The sequence below is a fragment of the Phacochoerus africanus genome, chromosome 10 (assembly GCF_016906955.1).
Source record: "Phacochoerus africanus isolate WHEZ1 chromosome 10, ROS_Pafr_v1, whole genome shotgun sequence".
Lineage (NCBI taxonomy): Eukaryota > Metazoa > Chordata > Mammalia > Artiodactyla > Suidae > Phacochoerus > Phacochoerus africanus.
In genome coordinates, this window is record NC_062553.1 from 67,344,208 (window position 1) to 67,367,003 (window position 22,796).

Genomic DNA, 22,796 nt, shown 5'->3' on the forward strand with positions numbered 1-22,796 from the left:
TTTCTCCTTGGTTTTATCATAATGGTTCTTAAATCAGAATGGCTCAGTTAAGTTTAAAATGCAGATTTCAGAGTCCCCATCATGACTCGTGGGTTATGAACCCGACTAGTATCCATGAAGATGAAGTATCCCTGGCCTCACTCAGTAGGTTAAGGATCCGGCATTGCCCTGAGCTGTGGTGTAGGTCCTAGACACGGCTCGGATCTGCTTGCTTTGCCTGTGGCTGTGGTGTAGGTTTGCAGCTGTAGCTCTGATTCAACACCTAGCCTAGGAACCTCCTTATGCCACAGCCACAGCCCTTTAAAAAAATGCAGATTCCTGTACCCTACCTCCCCAAATTCTCATTTAGCTAGCCTGGTATGGACCCAGGGATCTGGTTTTTAAGGGACACTGCAGAAGGATGCTGACCCAGAAGGTCTACTGAACACTGGGAAATAGTGCTCCAAGCACACAGCTTTTTAGGGTTCTCTTCACTTATAACACAAACATATGAGTGAAATTATTACAAGAATGAAATATGAGGCGGTATGTTTTTAACCATGAGTCTACAAAACTCCAGGGTAGCCCCATGGACCTTCCCCCCAAAACAATAGTAACATAGGCCTAATTGTTTCCAAGTCTAAGCTCATACTGGTCACTGCATAGTGGGCCAATAAATGAGATGAATCCTTGGGGCCAAGGAATAGTAACTTTACTCAGAAAGCTATCTTGCCCAAGTTATATACTAAAAGGGAAGGGGGTATGGTTAGTTTTTGTTGCAAACTTCTTGCTGTCAAAGAATCCTTTGTTATTTTGCAGCTGTTCACACAGGTCAGGTCACAAAGTTCCTGTAAACCTACAACAAGACAAATGTTATTCTCTGTTCTGCAATGTTATCATCTCTAATGAATAGAAAAGTGTTATACCTTTAAAGGTCAGAGACTTAAGAATAGGCTATCCTGTGTATTTTAGGCTATAGGCAATATTCATATAGCAAAAGCAATAGAATACAAAGGTTAAAGTAAAAGAAACATCCAATATGGAGTCAGATTTGTTCTTCCCTTTTTTTTCATAATCACAATATTTTACATACCATGTCATTGGTTTCCTAGATGGTCTGAAGGCAGGAGTCTTTGGACCTTATAGGGAAACTTTACACTAGGGAGCTCTTTCTTTTACCCTTAAGCATAGCTTTAGATGGCCTCTCTTTGAAGGTATATATATATATACACACACACACACACACACACACATATATATATATATCTCCACTGAAAGATAATCTATATATATTACATATATGGATAGATTTTATATATATATATATAGATATAGATTAGATCACCTTTCAATGGGTAGATGGGACTATTCCAATTAGAAGACCGATCAAAATTTTATGAACACCTAGACTTTCATATTCATTAAATAAGCTCTTTTAGACATACATTGCTTTTTTTTTCTTTTAATCTTTTGTCTTTTCATTTTTTAGGGCCACACCTGCAGCATATGGAGGTTCTTAGTTTAGGGGTCAAATCGGAGCCACAGCTGCTGGCCTACATCACAGCCACAGCAACACCAGACCTGAGCTCCTCGACCCACACCACAGCTCATGGCAATGCCGGATCCCCAACCCACTGAGCAAGGCCAGGGATTGAACCTGCAACCCCATGGTTCCTAGTCAGATTCATTTCCGCTGCGCCATGACAGGAACTTCTAGATATACATTTCTAATCATATGCTTGAACATACACAAAAAGAAAAACTATAGTCAAATAAATAAGTTTATTCCTTAAGCTTCACAACCAATCCAACTTTTCTGAATCACTTCTATTCAAGATCCCTGATGATCAAAGAATCAAGGAATTTTGATAGGATTTTAGAAAGGAGAAAGGGATTTTTAATAAAATGGGGGGGGGGAGGGATGTGGCAGTGGGAGCATAAGGGTACTACACCTGAGAATTATTAGAGGAATAAATCTGTTGTGCATTGTAAAAGGAGAACCTCAAGGAGTTCCCATCGTGGCGCAGTGGTTAACGAATCCGACTAGGAACCATGAGGTGGGGGTTCGATTCCTGCCCTTGCTCAGTGGGTTAACAATCCGGCGTTGCCATGAGCTGTGGTGTAGGTCGCAGACGCAGCTTGGATCCCGCGTTGCTCTGGCTCTGGTGTAGGCCGGTGGCTACAGCTCCGATTAGAGCCCTAGCCTGGGAACCTCCATATGCCGCAGGAGTGGCCCAAGAAATGCCAAAAAAAAAAAAGACAAAAAAAAAGGAGAACCTCAAAAGATGTCAACTTTGGGAGAAGACACATTAGTAGAAGAGATAGACATGGTACAGTTAGGGCAATTAGCTGCCCTACAGCTGTGTGACCCCAATAGAGGTATGTGCCTCTCTACTTAAGGAAGGTAGAGAAGATTTGTCTGAGTAAAATCCTAAGAATGGGTGTGGCAAAACAAGGAATGTCAAACAGGTAAAAGTGTATCCAGAAGCAACAAGGGTGAGGCGGTGGCAGGAAGACAATGCTGGAAAAGCAGGGAGGGGTTAGGTCCCAAATGACCTTAAGGAGTTTAGACGTATCCCAGGTATAGAGAAGGCAAACAAGGTTTTTAAGAATCAGCTGACAAAATTAGATCAACCTTTGGAAAAGATTACTCATTCTAGCTACTATAGAGCAATGAAGTTAGAACAGATTAAAAATAGAAGCATGAAATCCAGCTGGGAACCTTTTGCAATAACACAAGCAAGAAAAGATGAAAATTTCAATTATAGCAGAGAGGACAAATTCAGGGAGAGATGTGATAGAAATTAGAAGAAAATTTGAAAAAAGCATGATAATTGGAATGAAGTGTGGATGAAGACACAGAAGTTCAGCAAAAGCAAAAACAACTAAGTAGTCTCACAGTTCTGTTAAAGATCTTAAAGCTCTTGGAGTTCCCACTCTGGTGCACTGGGTAAATAATTCGACAGGAGGAGTTGCACTGTGGCTCAGCAGGTTATGAACCCGACATAGTGTCCATAAGGATGTGGGTTCAATCTCTGGCCTCAATCAGTGGTTTAGGGATCCCGCTTGGCCGCAAGCTGGGGCATAGATCACAGATGAGGATTGCATCCTGCATTGCTGTGGCTTAGGTGCAGGCCAGCAGCTGCAGCTCCAATTTGACCCCTAGCCCCAGGAACTTCCATATGCCACAGGTGTGGTCTTAAAAAAAAAAAAAAAAAAAAAAGATAATTCAACTGCAGTGGCTCAGGTCACTGTGGAGGTGCAGGTTCAATCCCTGGCTTGGCTCAGTGGATCCAGCATTACCACAGCTGTGGCATAGGTTGCAGTGGATGCTGCGATTCAGTCCCTGGCCTGGGAACTTCCATATGTTGCAGATATGGCCATAAATAAAGATATTAAAACTCTTAAATAGACACAAAATATGACAAGCTCCTCTAGAGTAGGCATTTTAATTCTACTCCACAATATACACAAGGAACACAACTTTGCTGTTAATAAATCTTCATTAAAAGATATAATTAACACCAACACAGACCTACTGTATAGCACAGGTAACTATACTCAAAATTTTGTAATAACCTATAAGGGAAAAGGATATGAAAAAGAATATATACATACATTTGTATAATGAATCGCTGTGTTGTATACTTGAAACTAACATGACATTGTAAATCAACTATATGTCAATTTTTAAAAAAGGAAAAATTTGAGTTCCCGTTGTGGCTCAATGGGTTAAGAACCCAGCATAGTGTCCTAGAGGATCTGGGTTCGATCCCTGGCCTCACTCAGTGGGTTATAGATCCAGCTTTGCTGTGGCTGTGGTGCAGACTGGTAGCTGCAGCCCTGATTTGGTCCTAGTCTGGGAACTTCTATATGCTGCAGATACAGCCCTAAAAGGAAAAAAAATTTCATAAAGAATACAAATCCAAGAAAAGATATTAATTATCAAATCATTGATCAAAATAGTCCCTCAACATGTTTCATTTTCTATTATAAAACTAACACACTCATTATAGACTAATTGCAAATGCAGAAATGTAGAAAAAAGGAAAAATTCATGCATATTTCTCACCCAAAGAAAACTGCCATTGTTTGATCTTGAGTAATTATATTACTTCAGATAAATATATTTATTTCTTTCTTTTTGCTTTTTTTTTTTTCTTTTTAGGGCCACACCTGTGGCATATGGCAGTTCCCAGGCTAGGGGGTCGAATCAGAGCTGCAGCTGCCAGCCTACATCACAGCCACAGCAAAGCCTGATCTGAGCAGCATCTGCAACCTACACCACAGTTCACAGCAATGCTAGATCCTTAATCCACTGAGTGAGGCCAGGGATCAAACCCGCATCCTCATTGGATACTAGCTGCATTCACTACTACTGAGCCACAAGGGAACTCCAGATAAATATATATATATATATATATTTTTTTTTTTTTTTGCTTCTTAGGGCCACATCCATGGCATATGCAGGTTCCCAGGCTAGGGATCAATTCAGAGCTACAGCTGCCAGCCACAGCCACAGCCACAGCCACGCAGGATCTGAGCTGCATCTGCAAACTACAGCTCACGGCAACGCTGGACCCTTAACCCACAGAGCGAGGCCAGGGATCAAACCTGCATGGTTACTAGTCAGATTCATTTCCACTGCACCACATCTGGGAACTCCCAGATAAATATATTTCTTAAGAGTGTATTGTACTCATAGTAAGAGTCTTGCGTTAAGAGTCATGCTTATAGAGTTCCCACTGTGGCTTAGCAGATTAAGAACCTGACTACTAGCAAAAAAAACAAAACAAAAAAACAAAATCATCTAGGAAATATGAGGCTGCAGGTTCAATCCCTGGCCTCGCTCAGTGGGTTAAGGAGCCAGTGTTGCCATGAGCTGGGATGTAGGTCTCAGATGCAGCTCGGATCTGACATTGCTATGGCTGTGACTTAGGCCAGCGGCTATAGCTCCTAGCTTGGGAACCTCCATATGCCACGGATGCAACCCTAAAAAGAAAAAAAAAAAAGAACTCAACTACTATGAGGATGCGTATTCCATCCCTGGCCTCACTCAGTGGGTTGCTGCAGTCTGCTACACAGGTTGCAGATGGGGCATTGCTGTGGCTGTGGTGTAGGCCAGTAGCTACAGCTCCAAAGTGACCCCTAGCCCAGGAACTTCCATATGCCCATATGATGCAGCTGTAGCGGAGGGGAGGGGAGAGGAGGGAGAGAGAGAGAAGAAAGAGCAGTGCTTTTAGGAGAAGGGGTCAGATGGTAAAAGTAGGAAAACCCTGATCTCCTCCAACAAGCATACCAAAAGTACAACTAGTTACAGAGGAGCAACTGATGAGAAGAACCTGAAAACCAGCAGAAAAGATTTTCCACAACTAAAATCATGAAGAAGGAACCACAGCAAAATCAGTAGGAAGGGTAAAGATGAAGTATAGTCAAGACCTACACTCCCAGATGTGGCGACTCACAAACAAGAGGAACATTTTAATCATAGAAATCACCCCAAAGAGTGAGAGCTCTGAGCACCACATTGAGTGCCCCAGCCTGGTGGTCATGCACCAGGAAAACAAACCGCTAGTACTTCTGGCTTTGAAAGCCAGCAGAGCTTATGTTCAGAAAGCCAAAGGCTATAGGAAACAGACTTGACTCTTAAAGGGCACTTTGGAAAGTCTCACATGTTCCAAGTCCTAGTACAGAAGTAATAGTTTGAAATGAGCCTAGATCAAACCCAGTTCGTTATCTTAGAGAGCCTCCTAGAGAGGAAGGGGGCAACTGGGGATTTCTTGGAGATAGAGACTTTGGCAGTAGCCATTTTCAGGAGCTCATTCTACCATGATAACATCACTGTCAGTAAGTTCCACTTTGGAATCCTCCCTCTGTCTTATTAACACCCGGGAGCCAGTGTGGCCCCACAGAATGCCACAGCAGCCAGAGCACAGGCACAGCCTTGCAGCCAAATGTGCCAGGGGGCCAGTCCCTCCAACCAGCACACCCACTGTAGTCAGCCCTACCACAAAAGAAAGGCACACCTAGCCCACGGCCCACCTTAGGGGAAAGGCACCCCTAGAGTATATAGCTGACAGAGAGGAGCATGCTGCTGAGCCCCATAGGACTTCTTGTACATAAAGCCATTTCTCTAAGATCAGGAAACATAGCTGACCCATCTGACAGAAATGAACACAAGAGAATTAAGGAAAATGAGGAGATAGAGGAATGTGTTCCAAACACAGGGGCATAACCTCAGAAAAAGAACTAAATGAAGCAGAGACAAACAATCAACCTGATAGAGTTCACAGTAAGACATAAAGATGCTCATTGAACTGGGGAGGAGAATGGAAGAACACACGGAGAGCTTCAACAACGAGTTAAAAACACAAAGAAGAACCAAAGAGAGCTGAAGAGTACAATAACCAAAATAAAAAAACACACTAGAAGGAATCGACAGTAGATTAGATCATAGAGAGGAATGGATCAGGGATCTGGACCACAGGATAGTAGAAATCACCCAAACCAAACAGAAAAAAGAATAAAAAAAAAAAAAAAAAACGAGAATAATTTAAGAGACCTCTGGGATAAGCATACCAAATTTGCATTGTAGGGATCCTAGAAGGAAGAGAGAAAGAGAAAGGGGCAGAGAACTTACTTGAAGAAATAATAGCTAAAAACAACACTAACCTGGGGAAGCAAACAGGTATTTGGGTCCAGGAAGTACCCAGTCCCAAAAAAGATGACCCCAAAGAAGTCCATACCTTTAGTGAAGGCACATTAAAATTAAAATGGCAAAAATTTTAGGTTTAGAGAGAAACCTAAAAGCTTCAAGAGACAAGCAACTAGTTACACACAAGGGAAATTCCATCAGGCGGTAAACTGACCTCTCAAAAAAACTTTGCAAGCCACAGACCCAATATATTCAAAATAATGGTGGGGGGTGGGGGAGAACCCTACAGGGAGTTCCCATCGTGGCTCAGCAGTTAACGAACCTGACTAGCATCCATGAAGATGTGGGTTTGATCCCTGGCCTCAATGAGTGGGTTTAGGATCCAGCGTTGCCGTGAGCTGTGGTGTAGTCACAGACTTCGCTCAGATTCCACATTGCTGTGGCTGTGGTATAGGCTGGCGGCTACAGCTGCGATTGGACCCCTAGACCAGGAACCTCCACATGCTGCAGGTGTATCCCTAAAAAAAAAAAAAAACCTACAACCAAGAATACTCTCCAGCAAAGATATTCTTTTTTTTTTTTGAGAAAATCATTTTTATTATCATCACCACCCAGTTTATTTGTGCTGGATTATGTACCAAATGGCCAGATCTTCTAAAGAACATCTATATTAACATTTCTTTCATGTTTCGAGATAAAAATAACTGTACAAGGTTAAGTACAAAAGTACACGAGACAGTGGATGCCAAAAATCCATGTATGAGATTTTTATCCCACCTGCAGCTTTCATATACTTGAAAAGTAGAATTCATGAACTAAAAAATATTGTCCTTCTATAATCCTGTCAAGTTTAATGGAAGTGGGTTTAATCTGATTACAACACTAACACCAGTACGACTGATCTGATATTTACAAAAAATTGTATTTTTCAATAAATTAAAGTCAATGCAACACCCATGCAAGCTAGAATACTGTTTGGGGAACAAGGACCTGACATCAGAACCAGAAGTCTATAAAGTCCCAATATTAAGTGTGATTTTCTTCAAACTGCATCCATTCCTCGCATTGATGAAAAGATACTCTGATTTGAAGGAGAGCTAGAATTTAACAGATAAGCAAGCAGCAGCTTAGAGTTCAGCACCACTAAACCAGGTTTATCAGATACGTTAAAAGTTTTCTTGTGGTGCAGTGGGTTAAGGATCCAGCACTGTCATAGCATCAGCTTTAGTCACTGCTGAGATACAAATTCCATCCCTGGCCTAGAAACTTCCACATGCAGCGGGTACAGGCAAATAAAAAAAGAAAAGAAAAGAAGAAAAGAAAGAAAGAAAAAAAAAGAAAAAATATTAAAAGGACTTTTTTTTTCTAAGCAAAAAAGAAAAGGCTACTACTAGAAATATGAAAATAATAAAAGGAAATATCTCACGCATGAGATCGAAAGCAGCGGAATGGAAAAGATATTCCATTCAAATGAAAATGAAGAGAAATTAACAGTACTTATCAGAGAAAATAGACTTTAAAACAAACACTAACAAGAGACAAAGAAGGACGTTATGTAATGATATAGGGATCAATCTGACAAGAAGATGTAACAATTGTAAATCTATACATGCAGGCAATATAGGAGCACCTGGGTATATAAGGCAAATAGCAACAAACATAAAGGGGGAAATTGACAGTAATACAACAATAGTAGGGGACTTTAACACCCCACTTATATCAGTGGACAGATCACCTAGACAGAAAATCAATAAGGAAACACTAGCCTGAATGACACATTAGATCAGATGAACTTAGCAATTTATTGAATATTCCATACAAAAAGAACAGAATACACATTCTTTTCAAGGGCACATGTAACACTCTCTAGGACAGATGACATGCTATCCCATAAAACAAGTCTCAATCAATTTACTTTTGTTTTATTTTATTTTTAGGGGGGAACATGCCTCATATGGAAGTTCCCAGGCTAGGTGTCAAGTCGGAGCTGTAGCCACCAGCCTACACCACAGCAACAGCAATGCCAGATCCAAGCCGCATCTATGACCTACATCACAGCCCATGGCAACACAGGTTCCTAAACCCACTGAGAGAGGTCAAGGATTGAACCTGCGTCCTCATGGATACTAGTCAGATTTGTTTCCTCTGAGCAACGATATGAACTCCCTTTTGTTTTGCTTGTTTTTTCAATAAATTTTATAACTGGAATCTGAAAAAGAGTATCATTCCTTCCCAAGTGGTATCTTTTCTCTAATCATAGCTCTTAAGAAGCTTATGCTAAAAGTATATCCATGACATTGATCTTTATAAAGTTTGTAACATATTCTAAGTTGTCCTTAGAACAACATCCTTGAGAACAATAAAGGGGCTCAAAAAAAAAAAAACAAACAAACCAAACAAATAACTAAAAATAAAATTCAACTTTTTAACTAAAGTTGAAAAGTTCCTCTTGCTTCACTTTACAGGAAAATCAATAGAGCTTGATTCTTACAATGGCTTGGATTTTGTCACTTTAAAACAGTGTAGGAAAATGTTCTGTGGTTTTACAAAAAGGAACAACCAGTTTAGGCTTGTTTTTATAAGCTTAGCTTCCCTAAATGTTGTGTAGCAGCTGAATCAGCCGTTTTTGTCACTAAAGCTTATATAGAGCTGTGATTATAGTATTGATCCAAAAGCTAAAAGCATAAGAAACTAGAAACTTGGAGTACCATCTACCTTTAAAGAAAACGTCCATAAATAGCCTTGCCTATAAATTTTAAAGAATTCATATTTCAGCTGATTTTCTATATTCATTGCACTGCCACTTAATTAATGATATAAGGCATAAATAGAACTATTTTTAAAATTAAAGAGGCACCAAAAAAAACAAAACAAAACAAAAATCAATATACTGCAAGATTCCACAGCAGGTCAATATTTCTAATACCTACATGTAACCTCTACTAACCAGAAAGGAGAAAGCTGGTAATTTAGACTAGATAGAGTTTCATACTTGGGTTACTTGGTGACTCCCTTGGCTAATCATTAGCCTTTCTCAAGAGTGATTTGTGAGGAATCTGCTGTCTTTTCTTCTTTTTTTTCTCTTTCTTTAGGGCTGCACCCTAAAGCTCCCAGGCTAGGGGTCAAATCAAGCTACAGCTGCCGGCCTACACCATCGCCACAGCAACACCAGATCCTTAACCCATGAAGCAAGGCCAGGGGTCGAACCCCCATCCCCATGGATCCTAGTCGGGGTTGTTAACTCCTGAGCCATGAAGGGAACTCTCTGCTGTCTTTTCTTCTATCCACAATGGGATGAATGTATATTCTGGTCAAAATTTTACTGAAAAATTGCAAAACATCTTTGAGAAGGGAGCTGACAGGAATACAATACTTAGAAATTTCTGCATGCAAAAACAAGGTAAAAGATCCAGTTAAGGATGGGTATTAAACCTATATAATACACCTGGAATCTTTTAGTTCTCCTCAAGGTATTATACCTTGAAGAAACGTTTGTAATTCCTAAAAGGCAATTACGTTTTATTTTATTTATTTTAATCTTTTTTGCTTTTTAGGGCTGCACCCCAGGCAGATGGAAGTTCCCAAGCCAGGGGTCAAATGGGAGCTCTAGCTGCTGGCCTATACCACAGCAACGCCAGATCCAAGCCATGTCTGGGACCTACATCACAGCTAACCGCAGGTGGAATCCTTAACCCACTGACTGAGGCCAGAGATTGAAACTGGGTCCTCATGGACTGTTACTGCTGAGCCATGAAGGGAACTCCGGCAATTATTGTTTTTATCAAGACACCTACCCTCACCAAGACTGAAATGAAAAGATCCAACAAATTCCAAGTGCTAAAGATATGATGAAAAAGCTTTTCTCCCCCTCAATTTTGTTTTTATTATTGTAAGTCGCGTGCTGTTTTACTAAAATAAAAATACACAGCTAATAATAATTAATTTTCCCTTTGCCAGAATAGGAATCCAGGCTCCGAGAGGAATGCCTTACTCGAGCAGGCACTAGCACTGAAATCAACAGGTCAGGGAAATACCAGAAACTAAGACTACTAAGAGATTTTCTGACTGCTTGAAATTAGCTTCTTGTAAACATATGTTTTGTTTAAAAGATTTGGTGAAAGACAGTATTAGAAATCTCAAGGTAATTTCTTGTAATTTCAAGAGTTATTTTCAGAGAACAAAAATTAAAAGATTTACTTTTCCTTTCAGAAAAGCATAATTTCCTCTACAAATGGCAAGACAGACCAGAGAAAGGAGGAAAAGCAGGTGGAGCAAATGTTACACAACAGTGATTTTTAATTATGAGTCAACATGGATTCTCTGCCAGCATCTTCCACCCCGAACACAAAACCAGCTAGAAACTACGGGGTCACGTTCGTGGAATCCAGCGTAAAAAATAACAGTAACCGCAAATTGTCTGCATTAAAGAAGGAAATGTTTACTTATGGGAATGACTGGATCACTAATCGTTGATTCTAATAGTGAAAATAAAGCAACAGCAGCCAATTACTAGCTAGACACAGGCACTATGAAAGTGAAAGCTGTCGACCTGTAATAGAGGCTTGTCGTATAAATTCTAAGCTGTTCGGTTTAAGACGCATTCATGCGCATCCAGAACACCGGAAAACCAGGGAGTGAAAGTCAAAGCAAATACAAGATTTCTACACAGCGCACATGACCAGGAACAAAAGACGTGGGAGAAGGAAGATACCCACCTCCAGTTTCTCACATTAAAAAGCTCACGAATCAAAACTGCGACTCAACGGTTAAAGTTACAATGTGTGCCAAGCAAATGGCACAGTTTAACGCCGGGCGGGGGGGGAGGGGGCGGGCAGGTTCCTTTTCAAAATTGGCTTTCGCCCTTTCTTCAACCCAGATCTTTGTGCCTCTGGGCTGGCGATGAAGTTAGGTGGTTACACACAGCAGCGCCGCTAGATTTTCTCCAGGCCTCACACCATACAAGCACCGGGGGCAAACACACCTGACCGCCTAGGAGGGCCGTTCCGGGGGCGGGGAAGGCCCAGGCACCGGGCGCCGTCTCCTCCCCCCCAGCGCCGCGGGAGCCCAGAGGAAGGTGGGCAGTGGGAAGCGGCGGAGGCCGCCCCCTAGGGGAGCCGCGCCGCAGGCTTGGGGGCCCGAGCGGGAGGGGCAGTCGGGAGGAGGCGGCCGGTAGGGAGACCGCGCCGTCGGGCGGGGCGGGCCCTCCAGCTGGCTCAAACCCCGGCGGGGCGAGCTGTAGACCGAGCGGCGGAGCCCAGACGCCGGCCCGTAGCCAAGGAGGAAGGTGGCGGCGGTGCGGACGGGACGGGGCGGCGGCTCACCGCCGTGACCCTCTGCTCCCTCGCCCAAGCCCGGGCGCCACTCCGAGGCGGCGGCGAAGGAAGAAGCGAGCATGGCTGAGACCTCGCCGCCGCCCGCCACCGGCGCGGAAAGTTGCAGCGAGGAGCCGGAGAGGGGCGGGAAGCAGCGGCAGGAGGAGCGGCGCCGTGCTCCCGCCGGGGGCGCGGACCGGGAGGACAAGGCGGGGCCGCCGCTGGCCTCCCCCCCGGGGCCCTCGGAGCCCGGCTCGCCGGTAGCCGCCCCCTTCTTCCTGCTCTACCCGGGCGATGGAGGTGCCGGCTTCGTAGCGCGCCCGCCGCCGCAGCAGCAACAGCGCGCCTGGAGGACTCCGCCGTCGCCGGGCTCCCCGCTGCCCTTCCTGTTGCTGAGCTACCCGAGCGGCGGCGGCGGCGGCGGCAGCGGCGGCGGCGGCGGCAAACACCGTGAGTGGCCGCCGGACAGGGGGAAGCGGGCGGGGAAGGGGGGGCCTGGGCTGGGAAGGGCCAGCCCGGCTCCGCGGAGCTCCGCCTCCCGCTGGGTCCCAGGAACGGAGCCGGGTCGGCGGAGAGGAGGGGGCGCTGGGGGCGGCTCTCGGAAAGCTCCGGGCCCGGGGCGCAGCTGGGGGCGGCGTCCGGGCGCGGAACTGTTTACCTCCGAGTCTCCCCAGGCCGCAGGCGCCCGCCCGGCCTCTCCTCCCCGCCCTTCCCGGGCCGGGCGCTTGTCCTTGCCAGCCTCCCACGTGCTTGCGGGCTCCCAGCCCCGAGTCTCTGCTGGGAGCCTTCCCCGGAGCGGTCGGGGAAGGGGCGTCCCCGGCAGCCCCGGCAGCCCTGCCCGCCCGCCTTCTGCGGGTTCCCAGCGCAGCGGCGGCCGAGTGGGTGTGGCTGCTGTGCCGCCACCGCCCGCGTGGCCTCGGTTGGACCACTCAATTTTTTACGAGCATTCATTCCACACCCGTAAAGATCACAGATCCATCCCCCAGGATGGGAAGAGAAATCAGGAAACAGTGCGTGCGATGACGAGAAGGGGAAAAAGTATGGCTTTGAGAGGACACTTTCCAGGATGATATGGTTTGACAGCAAGAGGCCTCCACCTTTTAAAACCACTGTCACCGGAGCCCTCTGAATGTGGAGGACCCCACTTGGTCCTGTTTCAGTCAGTAAATGTCCGTTGCTGCTTGTAGTGAGCGGGGCCTTAGAGTAGACAATGTGTTAAAAGACTCTTGGAGGAGTGTTAAGTCTGGTTTAAAAAGACACGATCTTAGAGTATGAAAATGATTCAAGATACAATTTGTAATATATATGCCCAATACTTTGCTGTATGAGTTCTGAAAAGGGAGAGAAGCTTGCCTAGGTGAAGAGGGAATCAGTTAATCTCTGTCTGTCTGTCTGTCTGTCTCTCTCTCTCTCTCTCTCTCTCTCTCTCAGAGAGAGCTAGAGATTTCTTTTTTAGCACCAAAGCAAACCTGTTGACTTCTGCACTGCCAAGAAATCCTGACTTTGACTTTTCTGCCCCAGATCCATCCACTAGAAAAAGAGTAATGTTAGCTGAATATTTCCTAAGTGCATGTGTTGTGATTTTCATAGTTCAGCTCTCATCTCTGTGAGCCAAATGCGCCACATTTTTAGGTGAGGCGGCTGAGCATGTGTGTGGATTCAGTAATTTGTCCGAAGTTATGTACAGTGTGAAAGAAGGGATGAAATTGACAAATTCCTTGCCTAAGGAGTCTACGCTCTTTAAGTGAATACTAGACGTCCAAAACGGTGATTGGATAGTTCTTACCTTGATTAGGGTCCTTTGGATTCAGCTCTAGGGAGTCCTTTGTTATCTTCTCTTGATTACTTGCCTAGAATGGGGGCCAACACTGACCATTGACTAAGAGTCTGAGTAAAACCATAGTTTGTGTGTTGCTACTAATCTACTAATCTCCTAATAGGAATGTCTAAGGTCGGACATGAGTCTTTTTATAAGCAGAGAAGATAAAAATATTCTCAACAGTACTTTTTATTTTCTAAGGAATCTGCTTTCTATTTTGTGCTTTAAGCACAACCTCTCTTTTTCTTTCTAAAAATTTTTATTTTTGTATAATCTGTTTATTAACCAGTCATTGTAGAATGAAGAAAACCTTCCTCTCAGTTCTTTATAACTCTTTGTAACAGTTGTGATAGAAAGTGTGGAAGAATTTTTAAACTGTTGGCTAGTATCAGTTATGGGGATTATATGAATTGCAGTTGATTTATTTGATTTCTTCTTATTAAGGGTTGACTTTATTTTTTCAAGTATTGTCCTAAAATTGGGGCCTTAGCATGGTTATGATCAACAGCGGAGGACTTAAAGCTAAAGTTTCATAACTGACTCCTTGGTCTCTACCTTATAATAGTAGGAGATGTCTGGCATGATTTGTTAGCATGGAATAGTCCCTCCTGGTCTTTAATTTCTGAAATAGTTTATTGGTGTGTAAGCACTCAGAAAAATTACTGGGAAGATGTGTCTCACATTGTTGAAGACTGGTGACTGAGGACATTTCCTATTGCAGAAGATCACTATTTTATTCAGCTATAAAATTGACATACAGTTCTTGTTTTCTACTATTTTTATTTTCACCTGTTATTTTTATCTGTACTTTTTAGAACACACATACTTGAGAAAAGGAATATCATGGATATTAATAAAAATACGTTCTTGCTGCTGCTCTGAAATACATCATATTGCTTTCTATGTTGTACCAGGATGTCAGAACTTGGGGTGTCCTGACTCCTCATTTGAGCCACTTGAGACCGACAGGTTTTTTGTTTTTTGTTTTTTTTTTAGTATCACACCTGCAGGATATGGAGGTTCCCAGGCTAGGGGTCAAATTGGAGCTGTAGCCACCAACCTACGCCAGATCCGAGCCGCGTCTGCAACCTACACCACAGCTCATGGTAACGCCGGATCCTTAACCCACTGAGTGAGGCCAGGGATCGAACCCACAACCTTATGGTTCCCAGTAGGATTCCTTTCCTCTGCACTACGACGGGAACTCCGAGACCAACAGTTTTAAAAAGATTCATCTCAATTAGCAGGGCAGTAGTTAGACTCAGCCTCAACACCCAATTTTTAACTCTTACTAATGGATTTGCCAAAAGTTTAAACTATATAATAATTGATATATTGTACAGTTAATAGACTATACATTAAGGCAGTATTATCTCTTCATTTTCAAAATCTTTACAGTACTCAGAGATTTTAAAAACTAACCTTCATGTTTGATTTCAGAAGCTTTGTTTTAAATGACACTAATGAAGAATTAGCAAAAATGTGTGCAGGGGAGATAGCCTAAACTTTTCACAGTTCATGACATGTAAGGTTTGCGTGTAAAATTTTGCAAGATATAATGTCCATAAGATACTCAGCTTAAATGCAGTGTGAAAGGTTTCTGATATGCCTTGTTGGAATATGTTACTTTCTTGACTCTGCGTGCTGGTAATCTGGCTAAATTTTTATGCTTCTAGCTTTTAAATCTCAAATTTCTACCATGCCTTTTTTAAAAATTTTTGATTTGTAAAAATTACACATGGATCTCTTCTTATAGTTTAAATGTTTTCCAGTACAAAAGTGCATTGAGCACAAAGTGAGCTTTGCTCTTTGTGGGCCCTCAAGCCCTTCCCTCCCATCCCCTTCACCGCCACAGTTTATTATCAGAGAACACCACTTTGGAGTTGGGCGAGTTTTCCTCCAGAACTTTTGCATGCATTCACAGAGATGAGTGTGTTCATATCACATGGGTCTTTTCCCCTTGGTGTAGGACCTTCCATTCCAGTTTCTCATCAACTCTATGAAAAGGAGCTACTTACTTACCTGCCATGGCCCAGTACTTTTGAAACCCAGTCCCCCAAAACCAAGTTCCCCTGCCAGATTTATGATTAACCTTTCTGTCCAAAACTTTATTCCTTTTCTTGTCCCACACCTATTCCCCTCAGGATTGAGAATTAGGAAAGGGGAGATTGAAACCAAGCAGGACCCTAAGGGGCCTTTCCAGGTACAAAAAAAAGCCTCTCCATGCCCCCATTTCTTCTTTCTTTTTCTTTTTCTTGGGGGAGGGACGTGTTAGGGCCACACCTAGGACATATGGAAGTTCCCAGGTGAGAGGTTGAATTGGAGCTGCAGCCGCCTGCCTACGCCACAGCCACAGCAGCAAGGGATCTGAGCCATGTCTGCGACCTACACCACAGCTCACAGCAACGCCAGATCCTTAACCCACTGAGCGAGGCCAGGGATCGAACCTGCGTTCTCATGGATACTACTCAGGTTTATTACCGCTCAGCCACAATGGGAAGTCCCCCCATTTCTTGCTTGTAGAAAAAAAAAAAAAAAAGGCTTTAAAGTCCTAGGCCTTCCCTGAATTCCGAAGGGCAGACTCCAGCAGTAAATGATTAGGACAGTGGAGTCACAGGATTCCTAGTTCCTCCTGAAGGGACATAGATAACAATCTGATGCTTATCCTCAAGTTGTTCTGTAAAAACTAAGCCCCCCATCCAGGTGGAGGATGGCCACTACATTGCTGACCACAAGCACACAGACCCTAGACTGGTCAGAACCAGAAGGTTGAGATTCTTGAAACATCAGCTGTTTCCTCACCACCAGCCAGTCAGAAGAAGGTCCATGAGCTGATCACGCATCCTACAACCCTCTCCCCAACATCATCTTTAAAAACCCTTACCTGAAAGCCACCAGAATTCGGGTCTTTTTGAACATGAGCTACCCATTCTACTTGCTTGGCACCCTGCAAACAAACCCTTAACTTACTGCAAACACCTTCTATCAGTTTGGCTTTATGTGCCAAGGGCACACCAACCCTTGCTCAGTAACACTTTTCATGCCTTCCTTTTCCATCCTAATTTTAGAAGTCATGTTGTGGGTGGACAAGACAAACAAGAGATGGCTTCTCCTTGGTGTTGGAGAGAAGAGACCCCCCCCCCTGCCATTTGCATGGTTATCAGCTTCTGTTGTCAGTTCTTTTCCTCTTTCAACTCCCAGAGCTGCCACCTTGATGTTTAAGGCAGTGCCATGCGAATAGCCCACATTTCTGTTCTTGTCTTTGCTCTCCCGAATACAACAGTGTACCAAGAAAAAGTCACACAAAGAAGCAGCTTTCTTTCTGTATTTGTATGTGCTGTTTTGAGATGGGAGGAAGCCTGGGAAAGGGATAGAAAGGAGGCAAAAAAAAAGCTTTGGGAAGGCCTGGCAGCGTTACTATGACTACTCACTTCAAAGCTAAGTATACCTAACAGTGAATGCCTTGGTGGAGCCCTGGAAAGTGCAGAGAATGAGGCTTCTGGAAGTATTCAACTGTTTCTCACCAATTCATTTTAAGAGTCCATGCTGTGGGGAAGGACCTTTCTCATTTACATATAAACTCAGGAATGTGTATTTAAGGGGAGAAAATCAATTTTATGTTCATAGTTTCATACACATACATACAATATAAAGATATATGTGTGTGTATATACATTTTGTGTGTGTGCATATTTATATTATTCATTGATTTTAGTTTATTCACCATGGATATTTCTATTATTATGTCTCTTCTTTTTTCATTATGTAGTACCCCAGAAAACATTATATCTAATCAGTTCATCTGCTGTATGCTTTTTAAACTTTGAAAAGACGAAAGTACTTTTTTTGGGTTTTGTAAATATAGAGGCATTTGCCCCAAACTGGGAGGTATGCAGGGGAAGGGGCGAATCATCAGAATCCCAAAGTCTTGAGCAGTCACCTCATATTAGTAGGTTTTTGCTTGATTTGTGACTTTTTTTTTTTTTGTCTTTTTTGCCATTTCCTTGGCCACTCCTGCTGCATATGGAGGTTCCCGGGCTAGGGGTCGAATCAGAGCTGTAGCCACCGGCCTACACCATAGCCACAGCAACGTGGAATCTTAGCCGTGTCTGCGACCCCACCACAGCTCACGGCAACACCGGATCCTTAACCCACTGAGCAAAGCCAGGGATAGAATCCGAAACCTCATGCTACCTAGTCGGATTCATTAACCACTGATCCATGACAGGAACTCTGATTTGTGACTTTTTAAGACAGCTTTTTGTTATTATTGTAAGGCAGTACCTTCATTTACAATACTGTGCTTCACAAATCTATTAGCCATTAACTCTTTTCCAACCCATTTTCAGAATGCAGAGAGCCACTTTCTGATCCATTAAATGCTGCCTTGTCAAATGGCAGATATAAGTGCCTGTCAAAAAGGGCACTTAAAAGAGGGGGTGGAAAGGAGTTCCCACTGTAGCTCAGTGGTTAAGAATCCAACTGCAGCAGCCGGGGTTGCTGCAAAGGCCGGGGTTCGATCCCGGGCCCCACCCGGTGGGCTAGTCTCCAGTGTTGCTGCAGCTCAGATTCAGTTCCTGGCCCAGGACTTTCATATGCTGGGGTGGACCTTCAGTGTGTAGCTGTAGATTATTGACTACCAGAGACCTGTACTTTGGCCCTTAAGAGCATCTAAATGCAGGTAGGTCCTTTGCATACACAGCTGCAATAACCTGGCACATCCTGAGCATCTAAGGGACTGGCAGCTGGGTCATGTTCCCAGTTCCTGCCTTGTGACAAAACCAGACATCTCCTGCTCACCTTCCTGATTTTGCTTTTACCACCTAACTGTCAAAGTTCATCTTCCCAGCCAACATCTCCCCTTCTCCTCTGCCTCCTTTCTTTTGTTTTACCTATTCTTCTGGCCTGGGATTATCAAAAAGTCCTATCATGCTTCTGATCGGCAGAGCAACAGTTTCAGAACATTAGATGTAATCTTTGAATCTTTGACTTTTTTTGGCTGCTCTGCTATTGATAATCATGGTTTCATTCCTTCAGGGTCCTCTTTTATCTTAGTTCTGATCTTAGCTTAATTCTGAATACTAGAGAATCATGAAAGGCTCCTCATTAGATCACAAAAGTTTTGCTATAGTGCTGTAATCCAAACAATTACAAATAAAGAATGTGACTGGTAAAATAATAATGGTACTTAGTAGCTAAAATATTTATAGAATATTTTTATGTGCCAGCCAGAGAGGCAAAAACATCACATGTATCAGTATTTATCAATTTAGCGGGTTATATTTATGACATATTTCTTAAGGTTTCAATAGATAGAAGAGCCATTTTACATAAATCTACTCAACAGTGCAAGCTGAAAAGAAAAAATGGGGAGGAGTAGTCCATATAGAATTCATATAGGTAGATGCGTGCAACATATGTTTTTCGTCAAAGTATTTGATTAAGTTTTTAAGGGACTTATTCAAAGTATTATAAAATAAAAAAATTCTGATAGCGTAACCTTAGATGTAGATTATTCTGGAGATACAGATTCTTTGGTTTTAGGAAAGGCCTTTTTTTGGGGGGTCTTTTGAGAGCCACATGTGCAGCATGTGGAGGTTCCCAGACTAGGGGTCCAATCAGAGCTGTTGCTGCTGGCCTACACCACAGCCACAGCAATGCAGGATCCGAGCCTCCTCTGTGACCTACAGCACAACTAACAGCAAGGCCACTGAGCAAGGCCAGGGATCAAACCTGTGTCCTCATGGATCCTAGTCAGGGTCATTACCACTGAGCCACAACAGGAACTCCTACAAAAGGTCTTAAATTTTAGCACACATCAGAATCACCTGGAGGTCTTGTTAACACAGATTTCTGGCCCTATCCCCAGAAATGGTTTTTGTTTGTTTTGTTTGTTTGTTTGTTTTTACTCTAGGTATAATTGATACATTAATTTCAAGTATACAACATAATGATTCAGTATTTGTATATGTTGCTTTTTTTTTAACCGAAGGTTGGAGAATGAATTCATATTCCTGAATAGTCTGAGCCCAAAATTCATGTTATTAATCACTGTATGCTTTCTCACCTAGGCCTTAAAGACACCAGTTTAGGTAGGGCGCAGTCAAAAAGTTGCTGGGTGGGAGAGAGAACAGAGGAAAAGTGGCAAAGAAAGCAACTTTCAGACTAAAAGAATAGTATTGGCTTCAAAACATATTCACCTGACTGTATTTTGTCTTGCATCTTTTCCCTTTTTGTTTGACTTTTAGCAGAAACCCTGTGTTAAAGAAGTAAAGAGGTTAAGAAGCTAAGAGAACATATTTTTTTAGTGTAGGTTTTGGTAGTAAAAAGCCTAGGTGGATGATGATGAGAGAGTAGCAGAATTAACTGGATGAAATAATAACATTTCCTTATTGGCTAGTACTTTTGAAAATTCCTTAAATAGTTGAAAGAGTTACCTATAAGCTGTGCTGCTTCTCTGTCATTGCACAATAAATCACCTGTAGCCATCATAAATAAAAGTAGAATTCCACTGTAATTAATTTTGCAGGACATCAGAGCTGTTACATTTCTGCACAACCTTTTTAACATTATAATGTCTTCCTGCAGTGCAGAGTGGCTAAGTATGAGCTTTAAAATTTATGGGGGAGTTCCTGTTGTGGCTCAGCAGGTTATGAACCCAGCTAGTAACCATGAGGGTGCTGGTTTGATCCCTGGCCTTGCTCAGCAGGTTAAGGATCCACTGTTACTGTGAGTTGTATAGGTCACAGACATAGCTCAGATTCCCTCATGCGTTGTTGTGGCTGTGGTGTAGGCCGACAGCTACAGCTCTAATTCAACCCCTAGCCTGGGAGTCTCCCTAAGCCGTGGATGCGGCCCTAAAAAGCAAAAAAAATTGGGGGGGAAGTTAGTAGTATACCATAAACGTTAAAGAATTGTTTTGCATGATGTGAAAAGAAATGCTTTTAGAGTTATAAAGCAGTGGTCCTTGAGAAGGTATGTATCTATATGGTCATGCCCTCTAGTTGTGTTTGAATAATTGTGAAAAGTTCATAGTCCTCCTAAAACATAACAGATCAGGAATTGAGGGCTACTGAGCCAAGGTGGTGATCCTCTTTGCAGAGCCCGTCTTAGTGACTGTGTCGTTCTAGACTTGCTCTTTACAGAATGGACATGACGCTCAGCATGTGTCAGAGGGAGCAGTTTGGGGGAGGGGGGGCAGAGGCGGGAAAGTCTTGAAACCTCATAATCCATAAGGAAAGGAGAGATTGGCAGACTGAGGGCAAGAGGCATGTAGAAAGCAGGAGAACTTGTTTCCGTATGTTTCCTTTTAGAATATGGTTCCTCTCTCTAATTTTAGAATCGTTTAGGGCCTCCCCACAGACATTTATCTGCTTTTCCTGCCTTTCTTACGAACTTCGGAAATCCGGTCACCTGATGTGAAGGCTTGGTAAAATTGTGAGCCCTCTCTCCTCTTTCTCCCTTGGGCCCACGATATCCCCAGCACAGCTTTTGCTCAGATCACCTTTTTACTTTCATCTACCTTAGCCCCATGAACATCCATCCTTACTGACTTTTACTTTTGGAGTTTTTTTTTTTCTTCCAGAGTTCTTGAAGGCAAAAATCACTTTTTTTTTTTTGTCTTTTTGCCCTTTCTAGTGCCACTCCCACGGCATACGGAGGCTCCCAGGCTAGGGGTCGAGCCAGAGCCACAGCAACACCGGATCCTCAACCCACTGAGGGTCAGGGATTGAACCCACAACCTCATGGTTCCCAGTCAGATTCATTAACCACTGAGCCACGATGGGAACTCCCAGAATCACTTATTAAAATGACAGTAAAGGCTGCTGTTTAGTGCCAGCTTACCGAGGGCCATGTGCAAAGTGCCACGCTGAGCGTTCCACTACATCAGCTCACTCTGAAGTAGTTCATGTGAGCACCCCCATTTTGTCCGTGAAAAAGCAGGTGCAGTAATAAGTCCTTTGTCAAGGTTGCTAAGCTTCTAAGTGGTGGACCTAGGGTTCGCTGTGGTCATTTTGACTTGAGTCCACATGCTCTTGGCCTCCATCATCGCCTCCCATAACTGGAACCACATGCTGAGCTGGAGGCTCCCTTTTAAGCAGCAGTAGCCTCTGGTTCCTTGCTCTACCCACCAGCTGTGTTTGCTAAAAATGAATGAATGAATGTGAAATTCACAGGCCATCAATATGGTAGAGAAAATAGTTATGTACATAAGCAACACTAAATAGCCATCTGTGTGTCAAGGACTCAGGAATTTCTTACACACCTGTAATTTTCTTTTTCTTGCCTATTGCTTTGATCTTCCTTCATGTCCATGCTGGCTAGCAGGTGTAGGTGCCTTCTGTGTCTTCTACATCTTAAGTGATTGCATCTGTTATGTATAAATAAATAAAGCCTGTGTTAGAATGAATGTTTGTCAGGGCGTAAATATAGCTTGATTTTCTAGACCTTGAGGGTTTTCATAGTTGAAGTGAAACAAGAGGGTGGAAATACACCATTGCTCTAGAGTTACATAGCTAAACCAACAAGTATCTATTGAGAGTCTGGTATTTGGTAGGTACCATTTTAAGCAGATGCGTAGTGGTGAGCAAAGCACGCAGAATTCTCACGGAACCTGTGATCTTTGCGAAGCTGGTTATTTAGTTCTATTTTGTATAGCTGGGTAAATTGACACCAGAGGAGGATAAATTGCCCGAGATCATTTATAAAATAGTTGGTTGTTTTATATCTGTAAATCATTACCTACTGCCACTTACCCATGAAATCTGTTTTAGTAATGAATAATTAGTACCTTCTTAAGGTATTTATTTCCAGTCTTATGCTGGTTAATTTTAACAAGTAGAAAGATTATGCATTGTAATAGTCCTGTTTTTTTTCCAACAAAATAATAGCTCACCTTCTTGGGGATACTCATTTTAAAGTGTATTTTATCATGCTTGGTTAGTATCTACAAAGTAGAACTGAGCCTGCCAAATGCCTAAACCTAAACTTGTAGAAATCTCAACAGTAGAGATAGATATAGTAGATCTTT

General features: G+C 43.0%; 1 protein-coding gene across 1 annotated transcript in view; it reads left to right on the top strand.

The window, feature by feature from the left end:
- Positions 1–11,687: 11,687 nt before the first annotated feature.
- Positions 11,688–22,796, top strand: part of RUFY3 (RUN and FYVE domain containing 3) — an 86,575-nt gene continuing 75,466 nt past the window's right edge. The window contains exon 1 of the mRNA XM_047751728.1: positions 11,688–11,708. The gene's annotated coding sequence lies outside the window, so the exon portion shown is untranslated. The remainder of the gene's footprint in view (positions 11,709–22,796) is intronic.